Here is a 13,177-nt window from a genome sequence, read left to right as displayed (position 1 = left end):
AGTACCCATCTCACCCTACACATAGTTTTTACAATGTTATTGATTATATTTCCCATACTTTATTCCACATTCCCATGACAATTTTATAACTACCAATTTGTACTTCCTAATCCCTTCACATCTCTCATCCATCCGCCAAACCCTACCCTTTCTATCAACCATCAGTTTGTTCTCTGTGTCTATGAGTCTATTTCTGTTTTGTTTGTTCATTTATTCTGTTCTTTAGATCCCACATATAAGTGAGATCGTATACTATTTCTCTTTCTCAGTCTGACTTACTTCACTTAGCATAATGCCCTCTAGGTCCATCCATATTTTTGCAAATGGTAAGATTTCATTCTTTTTTATGGCAGATATACATATATATACATATATATATATATGTACAGTGTACTCCATTGTGTATGTATGTGTATATATATACATATATGTATGTGTGTGTGTATATATATATATATATATATATATATATATATATATATACCACAATTTATTTATCCAATTGTCTATTGATGGGCATTTCAGTTGTTTCCATATTGATGGGCATTTCAGTTGTTTCCATATTTTGGCTATTGTGAATAGCACTGCAGTAAACATAGGGGTGCATATATCTTTTCAAATTAGTATTTTGGATTTCTTTGGAAAATACCTAGGAGTGGAATTGCTGGGTCATAACGTAGGTAGTTCTAAGTTTTTGAGTGGCTGTTTTCCATAGTGGCTGCACCAGTTTGCAATCTCACCAACAGTATACAAGTGTTCCCTTTTCTCTACATCATTGCCAACAATTGTTTGTGGATTTATTGATGATAGCCATTCTGACAGGACTGAGATGATATCTCATTGTGGTTTTTATTTGCATTTCTGTGCTGATTAGTGACATCGAGAATCTTTTCATATGCCTATCGGCGACCTGCACGTCCTTTTTGGAGAAACATCTATGTAGATGCTCTGCCCACTTTTTAATTGGATTGTTTGTTTTTTGGTGTTGAATTGCATGAGGTTTATATTTTTAAATATAAATTTTGGATATTAACCCCTTATCAGATGTATCATTGGCAAATATCTTCTCCTATTCAGTAGGATGTCTTTTTGTTTTGTTGATGGTTCCTTTGCAGGTGGCAGAAATGTATCTCAGTCACTTCAGGGTCTCCTTGCTCCTTCTGCCATGTGTGTGCCAAGTTCAAGGAGTCTCTGTAGTATGGGTTAGGCTGGGGTGTGGAGTGTCTGTTCTTGGGGGAATGCCCAGAGCTGTACATGGCTCTCTCATGCTTATTGCCAGTTCATGAGAGTGGCTGCTGTGTCTTCCCTCATGTCCAACTACAAGGTCTAGGTCCAACTCCCTCCCAGCTACCCTTGAACCCCAATTAGATGTACAGAACACTCATTTGCTCCCATGCTGTGAGCCTATTAAAAACCATCAGTCTAGAAATACCTGGCATCCGCCTCTTCACCACCTTTCCAGAGCCATCTGGGCTTTGCTGCTTTGCTGGGCATGACCTAAGGTGGACATATTTCCTTTTTCACTCCCTGAGTTCCCATCAAAGGTCCTTGTGTTTCTAAGGGACTCAGAGTTTTTTATCTCTTCTTCACCACTTTTTCTCTCTACTGCCTCCATTCCATTTGGTTCTGGTGTCAGCTGTGGGAAAGTGGTTCTGACTGTGTATTTCTCCAAATCTATTTATTTACGTGATAGAGTTTGTGCTCCAAATCCTTCAGGGCTTAGGCTTGTGAAGTTCAAAAGCCCGGGTGTTTGCAACTCAAGGTTGGCATTTGAATCCCTGAATCAAGAATTTAACTCTGATTGCGAAGAGCTGCAGGTTTAGCTGCCTGAGTAGGGATTGGGAATGGAGGGGGGAGAAGAGAGTGGTGCATATACCATGTTTCCCTGAAAATAAGACCTAGCCAGACAGTCAGTTCTAATGCATCTTTTGGAGCGAAAATTAATATAAGACCTGGTTTTATTTTACTATTATATATGACCGGGTCATATAATATAATATAATGCAATGTAATATAATAGAATATAAATAATGTAATATAATACAATACCAAGTATAATATAATATAATATAATATAATATAATATAATATAATATAATATAATGTAAGCCAGGTCTTATATTAAGTTTTGCTCCAAAAGATGCATTAGAGCTGATTGTCCGTCTAGGTCTTATTTTTGGGAAAACACAGTAGATAGCAGAGTACTGAGAAGTAAACATCTTACACAGAGATTTAAAGTGGCTTTGTCCACTCAGCTCATATCTAACCTATGGCCAGGGGATTTTTAAATCAAAATATACCTCTTAAGGTCTTTATCCAGCCAATAAATAAATAAAGTTCTTTCCCTGAGAACAATTCCACCTTCTTCCTAAGCCAATTGGCCCAGATTGCAGATAACTTTTGAAAATAGCACTTTCCTCACTTCTGTTGTATAATTATAAGATTGCATAACCAGAGCTGTGGTGGAGGCCAGCATTAGGGACCTTGGGGCAGAGAGCAGGGAGAGACAGTTTGCAAAGATAGGCCATGGAAGACTTCTTAGAAGAAGTGAGAGAAACCTAGGAAGAGAGAACAGCACAGCAACACTGCAGAAGTTGTCCTTGGCAGGAGATGAGGAGGGAAATTCAGGGTGCAGAAATTCAGGGAACACCAGAGTGACCTGCAGGAATCAGCTTGTGCAAGACCTAGGTGGTAAAGGGTCTGGCTTCCATCCTGAGGGTAAGAGGTACAATTCCATTAATAGCTTCTAGGCAGGGCAGTGCCATGATTCAAATAATTTCCTCTCCTGTTATTTGCTCATTCCATTCTCTCCACCTGAAGTGCCCAGTGCCATTCTCTTCCTTGTATGGAAAGAATTTCTGGCCTTGCTCAGCCCTGCACTCTATCTCCTTCCCTTAGATTCTTAAACCCTGTATCTCACGGCACCTTCCTTACAGCTATCCTAAACTTGGAGCTTTGGAATATCCTCTTTACAATTCTACCTCCAGGTCTTTGCTTTTGCTGTTCCCTCTACCTGAAATATCCTTTCCACACCCCTTTTTGTCTGGGTATTTCTTACTCATCCTTCAGGTCTTGGCTCTGACACTGCCTCCCCAAATCATATCCAGGCTGCTTCCCACAGCTCTTTTGATCTGTGTCTTCTCTAGTGCCCCAAACGGGGACCCAGCCTAGCCTTTGGCTTGTAAACTCAGCCACCAGCCCATACCTATCTTGACAAGCTGGCTGAGTTGCTTTCTGCAGTTGTTTCCTTTGGCAGAATGAGCAGGGAGCGGGATTGGGCAGCATTCTCAAGCCCTGGAATCTGTTTCTGATCTAAGGCTCAGGACATGTGTGTACGGTAGGATCTGTGGGTGAATAAATAGGCACTGTAAATGAGGGTATGACTCCAGGAAAGGGAACCAAACCTCATTCTGGGCTCTGGGTCCCAGCTCCAGCCTCAGAGTCAGAAGATCTGAATCCTAATTCAGCACCTGTACTAATTTGCTGTGTCACCCTGGCAAGTCCTTTTCCTCCTCCTGAGTGAGCCTCAGTTTCCTTATCTATAAAATGAAAGGGGTCAGACTAAATGTTCTGTCGCTGGGGTCTTCTCAACAAATATTCCTGAGTACCATGCTGAATCTTCTGGTGATATGGGGATGAACCAGATTGCATTCCTGCCATCAAGGAGCACACCGTCTGGAAGGTGCGGGGGTGGGCAGACTCATAGCCAGCTGGTTCCAACACAGTGGCAAAGTGGAAAGGATGAGCTTTGCTGTCAGATTGACCCTGGAAAGTCCTGGATGAGTCATCTCAGACATCGTCTTTATCTCTCTGAGTCTCAGTTTCTCTTTCGGTAAAATAAGGATGTAATTCCTGTTTATGGAGGCTGTGTTATGAGGGTTAAATGGGAAAAAAATCAACATGTCTGAAGAACTTGATGCTCCAGGATTTACAAAGGAATAGTCATTAACAAGAGAGGCCTGTGGGGGCTCTTAGGAGGGAGGTGTTCGCTCTGCTTGGGGTGGTGGTAGGCTGGGGAAGGTTTCCCAGGCTGGGCCCTGAAGGACGAAAAGCGGTCCCTGGGGATGAGCCGCCATTGTGGATCACAGGGCTGACCTCTCCGGTCCAGGGTACTGTAGTACTCAGACTCTGCCCACTCTGCTCTGGCAGGTTCTGCTCTCCTTCAGCTCCTCTCAGTATGCTGGGTCCCAGCTGTGCCCTGTCCTTTCCGACTGTTCTCGAGCTTTTCTGGTTGGCCACTTCCGCCCCCCCCCCAACTTATCTCTCCTACTTAGGGCTGACTCCCCTCTGCCTGAAACCTGTCTCCTCCTGCCTGAGAAGGATCTAGCAGTGTCCTTCTTGGTCCCCTCAAACTCCACCCCAGTCTCATCCCCCTTCTGCACTTCCCTATGTTGTACTCCACATCCTGTGACTATATATACCTATATATTTAATTGTAGTTAACATTCAATATTATTCTGCTTCAGCTTTAGGTATATAGCACATTGGACACAGTCTATGATGTGATCCCCTGATAAGTCCAGTGTCCATCTGGCATCTTACATGGTCTTTACAACATTGTTGATTATATTCCCCATACAGTATTAGCTACCAATTTGTATTTCTTAATACCTTCACCTTTTCACCCTGCCTCCAACCCCATTCTCATCTATCACCCTGATAGATCTAGTACCGATCTGGCACTATACCTAGCTATTACCATATTATTGCCTATATTCCTTATGCTGTACCTACATCCCCATGACTAGTGAGTAATAATCAATTAGTACTTCTTAATCCCTCCCCCTTTCATTCATCCTTAACACCCCTCCCATCTTAAAGAAGTCCCTCTAAGATTCCTTGTAATACTGTATACCTTGTAATAAAGGTGGTGAACTCCTTTGACTTTTTCTTGTCTGGAAAGCTCCTTATCTGTCCTTCAGTTCTAAATGACAGCTTTGCTGGGTAGAGTAATCTTGGTTGTATGTTGTTGCTTTTCATCACTTGGAATATTTCCTGCCACTCCCTTCTTGCCTGCAAAGTTTCTGTTGAGAAATCAGCTGACAGTTTTATGGGGTCTTCCTTGTAGATAACAAACTGCTTATCTCTTGCTGCTTTTAAGATTCTCTTTTTGAATTTAACCTTTGGCATTTTAATTATGATGTGTCTTGCTGTGGGCCTCTTTGGGTTCATCTGGTTTGGGACTCTCTGCACTTCCTGGGCTTGTATGTCTCTCTTCTTCATCAGGTTAGGGAAGTTTTCTGTCATTATTTCTTCAAATAGGTTTTCTTTTTTTAAAAAAGATTTTATTGGGGAAGGGGAACAAGACTTTATTCCCCTTCAGTGTGAGAACAGTGTGTATTTCCAGGACTTTTTTCCAAGTCAAATTGTCGTCCTTTCAGTCTTAGTTGTGGAGGGCGCAGCTCAGCTCCAGGTCTCGTTGCTGTTGCTAGTTGCAGGGGGTGCAGCCCACCATCCCTTGCAGGAGTCGAATGGGCAACCTTGTGTTTGAGAGCCCGCACTCTAACCAACTGAGCCATCCAGGAGGCAGCTCAGCTCAAGGTGCCGTGTTCAATCTTTGTTGCAGGGGTGGAACCCACCATCCCTTGTGGGAGTGGAGGAGTTGAACTGGCAACCTTGTGGTTGAGAGCCCACTGGCCCATGTGGGAATTGAACTAGCAGCTTTTGGAGTTAGGAGCCTGGAGCTCCAACCACCTGAGCCACCGGGCCGGCCCCTCAAATAGGTTTTCAATTCCTTGCTCTCTCTCTCTCTTCTCTTTCTGGTACCCCTATAATGTGAATGTTGGTACACTCGATATCCTCCCAGAGGCCACTTAAACTCTCCTCAACTTTTTGGATTCTTTTTTCTTTTTGCTGTTCTGGTCGGGTGTTTTCTGCTACCTTATCTTTTACATCACTGGTTACATCCTCTGCTTCATCTAATCTACTGTTGATTCCCTGTAATATATTCTTCATTTCCGTTATTGTATCCTTTACTTCTGCCTGGTTCTTTTCCATGGTTTCCATCTCCATTTTTATGCTTCCTATCTCTCTGTCAAAGTTCTCCCTGAGATCATTGAGCATTCTTATGACGAATATTTGGAACTCAGTGTTTGACAGATTGCTTGTCTCCATTTCACTTAGTTCTTTTTCTGGAGCTTTGTTCTCTTGTTTTATTTGGAACATGTTTTTTTGTCTCCCTATTTTGGCTGCCTCCCTGTGTTTGTTTCTATGTATGAGGTAGGGCTGCTATATTTTCCGGTCTTAGTAGAGTGGCCTTATGTAGTAGGCGTGCTGTAGGGTTCAGTGGTGCAGTCTTTCTGGTCATATGAGCCATGCACTCCAGGTATGTCCCGTGTGTGGGTTGTGTGTGCCCTCCTCTTGTAGTTGAGCTTTGGTTAATAATTGCACATCAATGGGAGGGACTGACCCTTGGGCTCACTGGATTGTAAGGACTGGCCTTGACTACAGTGGAAGAGTTGTGCAGGGGCTGATCTTACAGAGCAGGATCTGCCTCAGCAGGACTCTGGTGCCTTCCGAATCTGCACCTTGGGTGTGTCGTTCTAGGAGGTGGCTGAGTGATGCTCCAGTTCATTTTGAAGCTGGCAACTGGGGGCACCAGCCCCAGCACCACCTTGGAGGGTGTCCACTGTAGGTCAAATTCAGCCACAGCCTGTGCCCCACCTGGGGCCACCCAGCAGGAGCCACAAAGAAACCTGCAGATGGCTGCCACCCATGCTGTGCTTCAAAGCGCTTTGAAAGGCCAGGCTGTAAACCAAGGCTGGATACCGCTAGTGCTGCGCTAGGGCTGCTCAGGCAAAGATACAGGACACACTCAAGCCAGATGCTGCTTGTCTGGGTTCCACGAACTGAGTGAAGAGGCTGAGTGAAGAGTATGCATGAAAGTTTGAAAGCAAGAGGTAGCAGAATGCTGTGGAAGACCTAAAGGGAGGTTGGTGGCAACCACATGGGAAGGGGTACGTAGATAGAGGATGAAGCTGGGATGGGGGAGCAGGAGCTAGATTGAGCAGTTTCATAAGAGTTGCATTTTAGACTTTATTCATTAGCTTAAAGGTCATGGGAAGTGTTAGGTCTCTGAATATTAGGGGTCAGAGACTTTGACTTATACACAGAGTCATGTCTGCAAGAAAACATCAAAATGTCTCTTGGCCTACACCTGCAGACAGAGCCAAACATGTCACAACAGAAAATGCCACGAAAGAGGTTCTGGCTTACAGGCAGTCAACATTTTCTGTTCAAACAGAACTGTCAGCACTGCTGCTATATAACCCTCTTTACCCCCTCCCTCAGGGCTGCAATCTCTTTTAGACACATAGCCCGAGCTGTAGCCATCTTTGCTCAACCCCATAGTCTTAATAAAATAGACTTTCTCTTAATAAACTTTCTTAACTTGCTTTACCATGCACATTCCTTTATCAGCTGACCTATTATTTGGTGCCGAAACCCAGGAGGGTTTAGGCCAGAGAATGCAGGATCGCCCCTTCTCTTCTCTTCTCCCACCCCCTGGGCTTGATTCTGTTCTCTGCCTACCATCCTGGGCCTGCCATAAGGACACGCTTTGGGGCTTTCTCCCTTCTGTTGCTGACATCCCAGACAACATCAGGCCAAACTCTTGCCGGGTGAGTGAGGACTTCTATTCTCTTCTCAGACTCTCTGACTCTCACAGTTCTCTACAAGTCTTAGCGCTAGGCCAGAATGTTCCTCTCGGCCCCGAGAGTCTAGGTCCTCCCAGTCTGAGGACGCTCCGTCTGATGAGTGATCTCATATTCCTGGGGGACGAACACCAGGGGGATTGTGGGATGCCTCATCTCCTTGTTCTAATAGAAGGCTTCCTCCTTGGCCTTCTCACTCTATCTATTTGAACCGTGGAGACCTCACATTCAGTCCCTGCCAAATCTACCCCTCTCAGTTATCTCCTGCGCAACTTATATACCCTCGGACCCACACGACTTGTCTTTTACTATAAAATAGCCTGACCCCAATACAAACTAAACAATGAGTCTCGATGGTCCAAAAATGGGGCTTTTTATTTCGACACTCTCAGAGATTTAGATAACTTCTGTCACTGCAATGGAAAGTGGTCAAAAATTCCCAATGTCCAAGGCTTCTTTGCTTTTCGGGCTTGCCCCTCTTCCTCTGCCACACACTCTACTATCCCCTCAGCCTAAATCTTCTTCCCCAAACCCCAGCTCTTCATTTCAGGAGAATTTGGTTCTGTAAGTTCTCAGGTTTGTGTAACTCATTTGTTTTGTTTGCCTCTAGTCTGTCTTTTCTCTGTTTCTTTTCCTTTTCAATTTGTGTCTTAGACACTAAGCTGATCAGGAGCTCTGTATCTATACCTTCTGTGAGCTCCCTAAGTCATGTGTTTAAAATTGTTTTGTACAACAACTCTCTGTACAAGTATTCAGGAACTTGACAAAATTAAGTCTTAAAAGATTTCTCTCTCAAGGTCTTGCAGATAATCTCAAATGTAAACAAAGGGCTGCTGCAGCCTCTGCTTGAGGCTGAGGTAATGGAAGAGAAAAAAAGAGGCACTTTTAAACCCAGGCGGCAAGCCCTATCTCCCCCTCTTCGCCCCCCTCCCCCACTCCCTGTTACGGCGTCCTGTAGGTAAGGGCAACTATAAGATCTTAGGTCCTCTTTACAATTGTTGGTTGTTCTGTTTATATATATGGTCTCTAAAGTCTGTATTTGTTTATATTTTATGTATATTATAATGTTTTTACCTCCTCAACTCCTGATCTCCCTCCTCCTCCACATACACCATCATGCTCTCCACAAGAAAACAATCTTATCCCTTCTGCACCTGTCCTGCTAGTTCTTCTCCAGGCAATTACTGGTGTTGAGGACATAGTTCGAGTGCACACCCCCTTCTTTCTATCAGACCTTTCCCCAATGGGAAACTGGCTAGGGTCCTTTTCCTCCGATCCAGATATGTTCAGTAAAGAATTCAAATATCTGACCCAATCCTATGATCTCACTTGACATGTTATCTATATCATCCTCTCCTCCATTCTACTTCCTGAGGAGAAGGAGCAGGTCTGGGTTGTGGCACTGGGACACGCAGGTGATTTACACAGACAGAATGATCAGAAGCTGGTGTGAGTGGCAGCTGTACCACGTGATGACCCTGGCTGGGATTACCAAGGCAATCGGCCAAGCTGAACTCAGCAAAACCGTATGCTCACCTGTCTTATTACTGGGGTGCAAAAGGCCGCCCATAAGGCTGTAAACTATGACAAATTCAGAGAATTCTCCCAAGGACTGGATGAGAGCCAGGCCCAATTTCTCTTGTGTCTTACCGAGACACTTCAGAAATACACCAAAATCGACCCTGCCTCAAATGAAGGCACAAGTGTCCTCAATATTTACTTCATCTCTCAGTCAGCCCCAGATATGTGGAAAAAACTCAAAAAGGCCAAAGAGGGCTCTAAAACCCCTCAAAGAGATCTCCTCGCTATGGCCTTCAAGGTCTTTAACAGTACGATGAGTGGGCTAAACTTGACCAGACATGAAGAGGTCAGGCGAGATAGCAGTTGCTGGCTGCCACAATCAAGGACACCCAAACGGGCACCAGGGACCAGGGACAAGGTAACCACCCTGCTTCAAGAGCGCCTCCTGGACCTTGTTTTAAGTGTGGCAAGGAGAGTCATTGGGCACGGGCTTTCCCCAACCCCCAACCTCCTCCAGGGCCCTGTCCACTTTGTGTGAAAAAGGGACACTGGAAGGTGGATTGTGACCAGCGGCCTCAAGGGCGGATTCCAGCCACCCTCCCTCATTCCTAGGAGGATCAGACCTCAACCTTCCTAGCCTTCTTGGCTTAGCCCCAGAGAACTGATGGAGCCCAGAGCCCCTGGCCCCCTCCTGCATCACAACAGCAGAGCCAGTGTAACACTTCATGTGGCAGGTAAGCCAATCTCCTTCTTAATAGACATGGGGGCCACTTACTCTGCCCTCCCCGAATTTTCAGGGCCTACACATCCCTCCGATATCTCCATTACCGGTGTTGACAGCCTTATCTTACAGTCTGTAACTATCCCTGCTCTAACTTGATCACTTCATAACTTGGGTTTTTGCCACTCGTTTCTAGTACTCCCCTGGTGTCCCAGTCCTATATTAGGGCAAGACATTCTCCCTAAATTCAGTCTCCTTTCAATTTCATCCACCCGACCCTGAACCCATCCTTTTCCTCGTGCTCTCACCCTCCGACACTCCGATACAGATCCCATTCCTTACCTCCGTCCCACGTTGATCCTGTTGTTTGCCACACCTCCACCCCTTCTATCACTGCACACCACTGTCCTGTCAAGATCAAGCTGGACGATCCACCCTCGTTTCTGAGCCAACCCCAATACCCCATCTCTCTCACTCATCAAAAGTGCCTACAGCCCATCTTCAACCGACTCCTAGCTAAGGGTCTTCGCAAGCCTACACACTCCCCTATCACACGCCTATCTTGCCCGTCAAAAAATCCAATGGATCCTATAGACTCATTCAAGATCTTAAAGTAATCAATTAAGCTGTTCTCCTAACACATCCTGTCGTTCCCAATTCCTATACCCTTCTTTCTTACATCCCCGCTGATACCACTCACTTCACTGTCCTGGACTTCAAAGACTCCTTCTTTACCATTCCCTTACATCCTTACTCCCAAGACCTCTTCTCCTTTACCTGAACTAACCCTAATACCCTATATTCCAGACAACTAACATGGACAGTCCTTCCCCAAGGGTTCAGGGACAGCCCCCATTTCTTCAGCCAGGCCTCAGTGGGTGACCTAGCCTCTCTCTACCTTGCTTCCAACACACTCCTACAATATGTGGATGATCTCCTTTTATGCACTCAATCTCTCTCCACCATACCACTACCTTTCTTAACTTCCTCGGTAGTAAGGGCTACCGGGTATCCCCACATAAGGCACAACTCTTCACCTTCTCGGTTATCAATGAGAGTCCAACTCATTGCCAACCGCAGGGCCATCACGGCTGACTGCATCTCCCTTATGAATACCATACCCCCCCACGAGAAATGAAATCCTCTCCTTCTTGGGTCTCACTGGTTTCCTCCGTATCTGGATCCCCAACTTTGGCCTTCTAGCTTGCCCTCTATAGGAAGTGGCTAGAGGCCCCCAGAGGAACCACTAGACCCCATGCTAAACGTCAACCATGCTATACTCCTACCCACAACCATACATACTTCCACCCACTCTTACTGGAGTCCTAGACTTCATCAAGCCTCACTTCTCCAATATAACCCCCAACTCTCTCCCCAATTCGGAACACACCAGGTTCATCAATGGCAACCCCACCCTTTCTGAGGGTTCCTGTATAGCTGGCTATGCCATTGTCACACCCACCACTACTAGAGAGGCATGTCCCCTCCGATAGGGGACGACCTCACAAAAGGCAGAACTCTTTGCACTCACCCCGGCCCTAACACTGGCCAAGGGAAAGACTGCAAATATCTACACAGACTCCAAATATGCTTACCATATCCTCCATGCTCATGCCTCCATCTGGAGAATGGGGACTTCTCACAACAAAAGGCTCTCCCATCTCCAATGCCCCCCTAATACTTCAACTCCTCAAAGCTACCTGCCTTCTTATTGAAGCTGGAGTCATCCATGTAAGGGCCACCAGATGGAATCTGAGATTGTCATGAAGGGCAATCGCAAAGCAGACGAAGAGGATGAAACGGGCTCCTACGTTCCCTCGGTTGCCAACCAATTCATCACTATCCTCTCTATGGATCCCAATAACACACTCAATGAGAGACAATCTCTTCTCTCTCAGGGAGCTCAACCCCAAGCCAAGTGGCTTCTTCAAGAGAGATGCTACATCCTCCCCAATAACCAGTCAAGAGACATTCCCCAATCCTTCCATATAGGCTTTAGGGTCCTAAGTCACCTCCTGCGACCCCTCCTCATCTGTCAAAACATTCCTTCCCTTCTTCCGGACATCACTAACACATTCCACATTTCTTCATCAGTTTCTCCCCAGGGCGCTTTACAGCCCCCCTCCTTTCCCACCCACCAGGCTCACGGCCACACTCCCAGACAAAACTGGCATATAGACTTTACTCATGTGCCCCCTATCAGGAGAACCAAATACCTCCTCACCTTAGTCCATACTTTCTCAGGATAGGTAGTATATTCCCCATTACCTCAAAAAAAATCTTCTGAGGTTACTAACATCCTCCTCACACAAATAATTCCTCAATTTGGCCTCCCTATGTCCATTCAATCTCATAATGGCCCAGCTTTCATCTCCCAGATCACACTGCAAGTCTCACAAGCCCACAGTATACACTGGAAACTCCTGATGCCCTACAACCCCAATCCTCAGGTAAAGTAAAAAAGCCAACTCCATCATTAAATCGCACCTCACCAAACTCTCCCTAGAGGTCCAACAACCTTAGACGACCCTCCTATCCCTCATCTTCTGTGGTATCCACGCCACCCTTCAGGCCCCAACCCATCCCAGTCCTTTTGAGTTCATGTTTGGCAGACTTTTTCTCCTAGACAACCCCTCTCCTAATAGCTCACCAATGGGAGACTACCTCCCAGCCCTCAGCCTCGTTTGTAGATCCTTAGGGAACATGCAGACCGCATTCTTCCCCGACCCCAAGACACTTCCTCTCTCTCCCTAAAAACCTTCATCGATGCTCTAGACAAGGCGCATGACAGATGCAGGTCCATCGTAGGCCCCCTAATACCTCTACCCACATCCGCACTGGAGCCCCCTGTGCACCTCCCGCTCACAGGACAGAGGCAGCCCCATGGGCACCTTAGACCCCAATCTTTATAATATCACCATCACTATCTCACCCTCTCTTACTCATTCCACCTCCTCCACAAGTTCCTTCTTCCAACAACCCCTCTTCTTCTCCTCACATCCCAGCCTCAGCGCCACCGGAACAACTAACATCAACACGCTATACTGTCAGGGGAGGCCTCAAACCCCAATGAGACTCCCTCTGGGTCCCCCATACCGACAAAAAGGGATCCACCTGTCTCAAGCCTATTCCATCTGACCCAACTAAGTTTTACCTCATTACACTCAAATTTCATCTCTTTAGACATCAAAACTCTATACCCGACACTCCCATACAGCCCCTCACGTGGCCCATAGTGTCAGGCACGTTCGGTATTTGGGACAGGACAGTCTCCCCCGAGAAA

This window comes from Rhinolophus hipposideros (genome assembly GCF_964194185.1).
Source record: "Rhinolophus hipposideros genome assembly, chromosome: 8".
Taxonomy (NCBI): Eukaryota; Metazoa; Chordata; class Mammalia; order Chiroptera; family Rhinolophidae; genus Rhinolophus; species Rhinolophus hipposideros.
The sequence above is the reverse complement of the archived record's forward strand: the minus strand, read 5'-3'. Positions refer to the sequence as shown.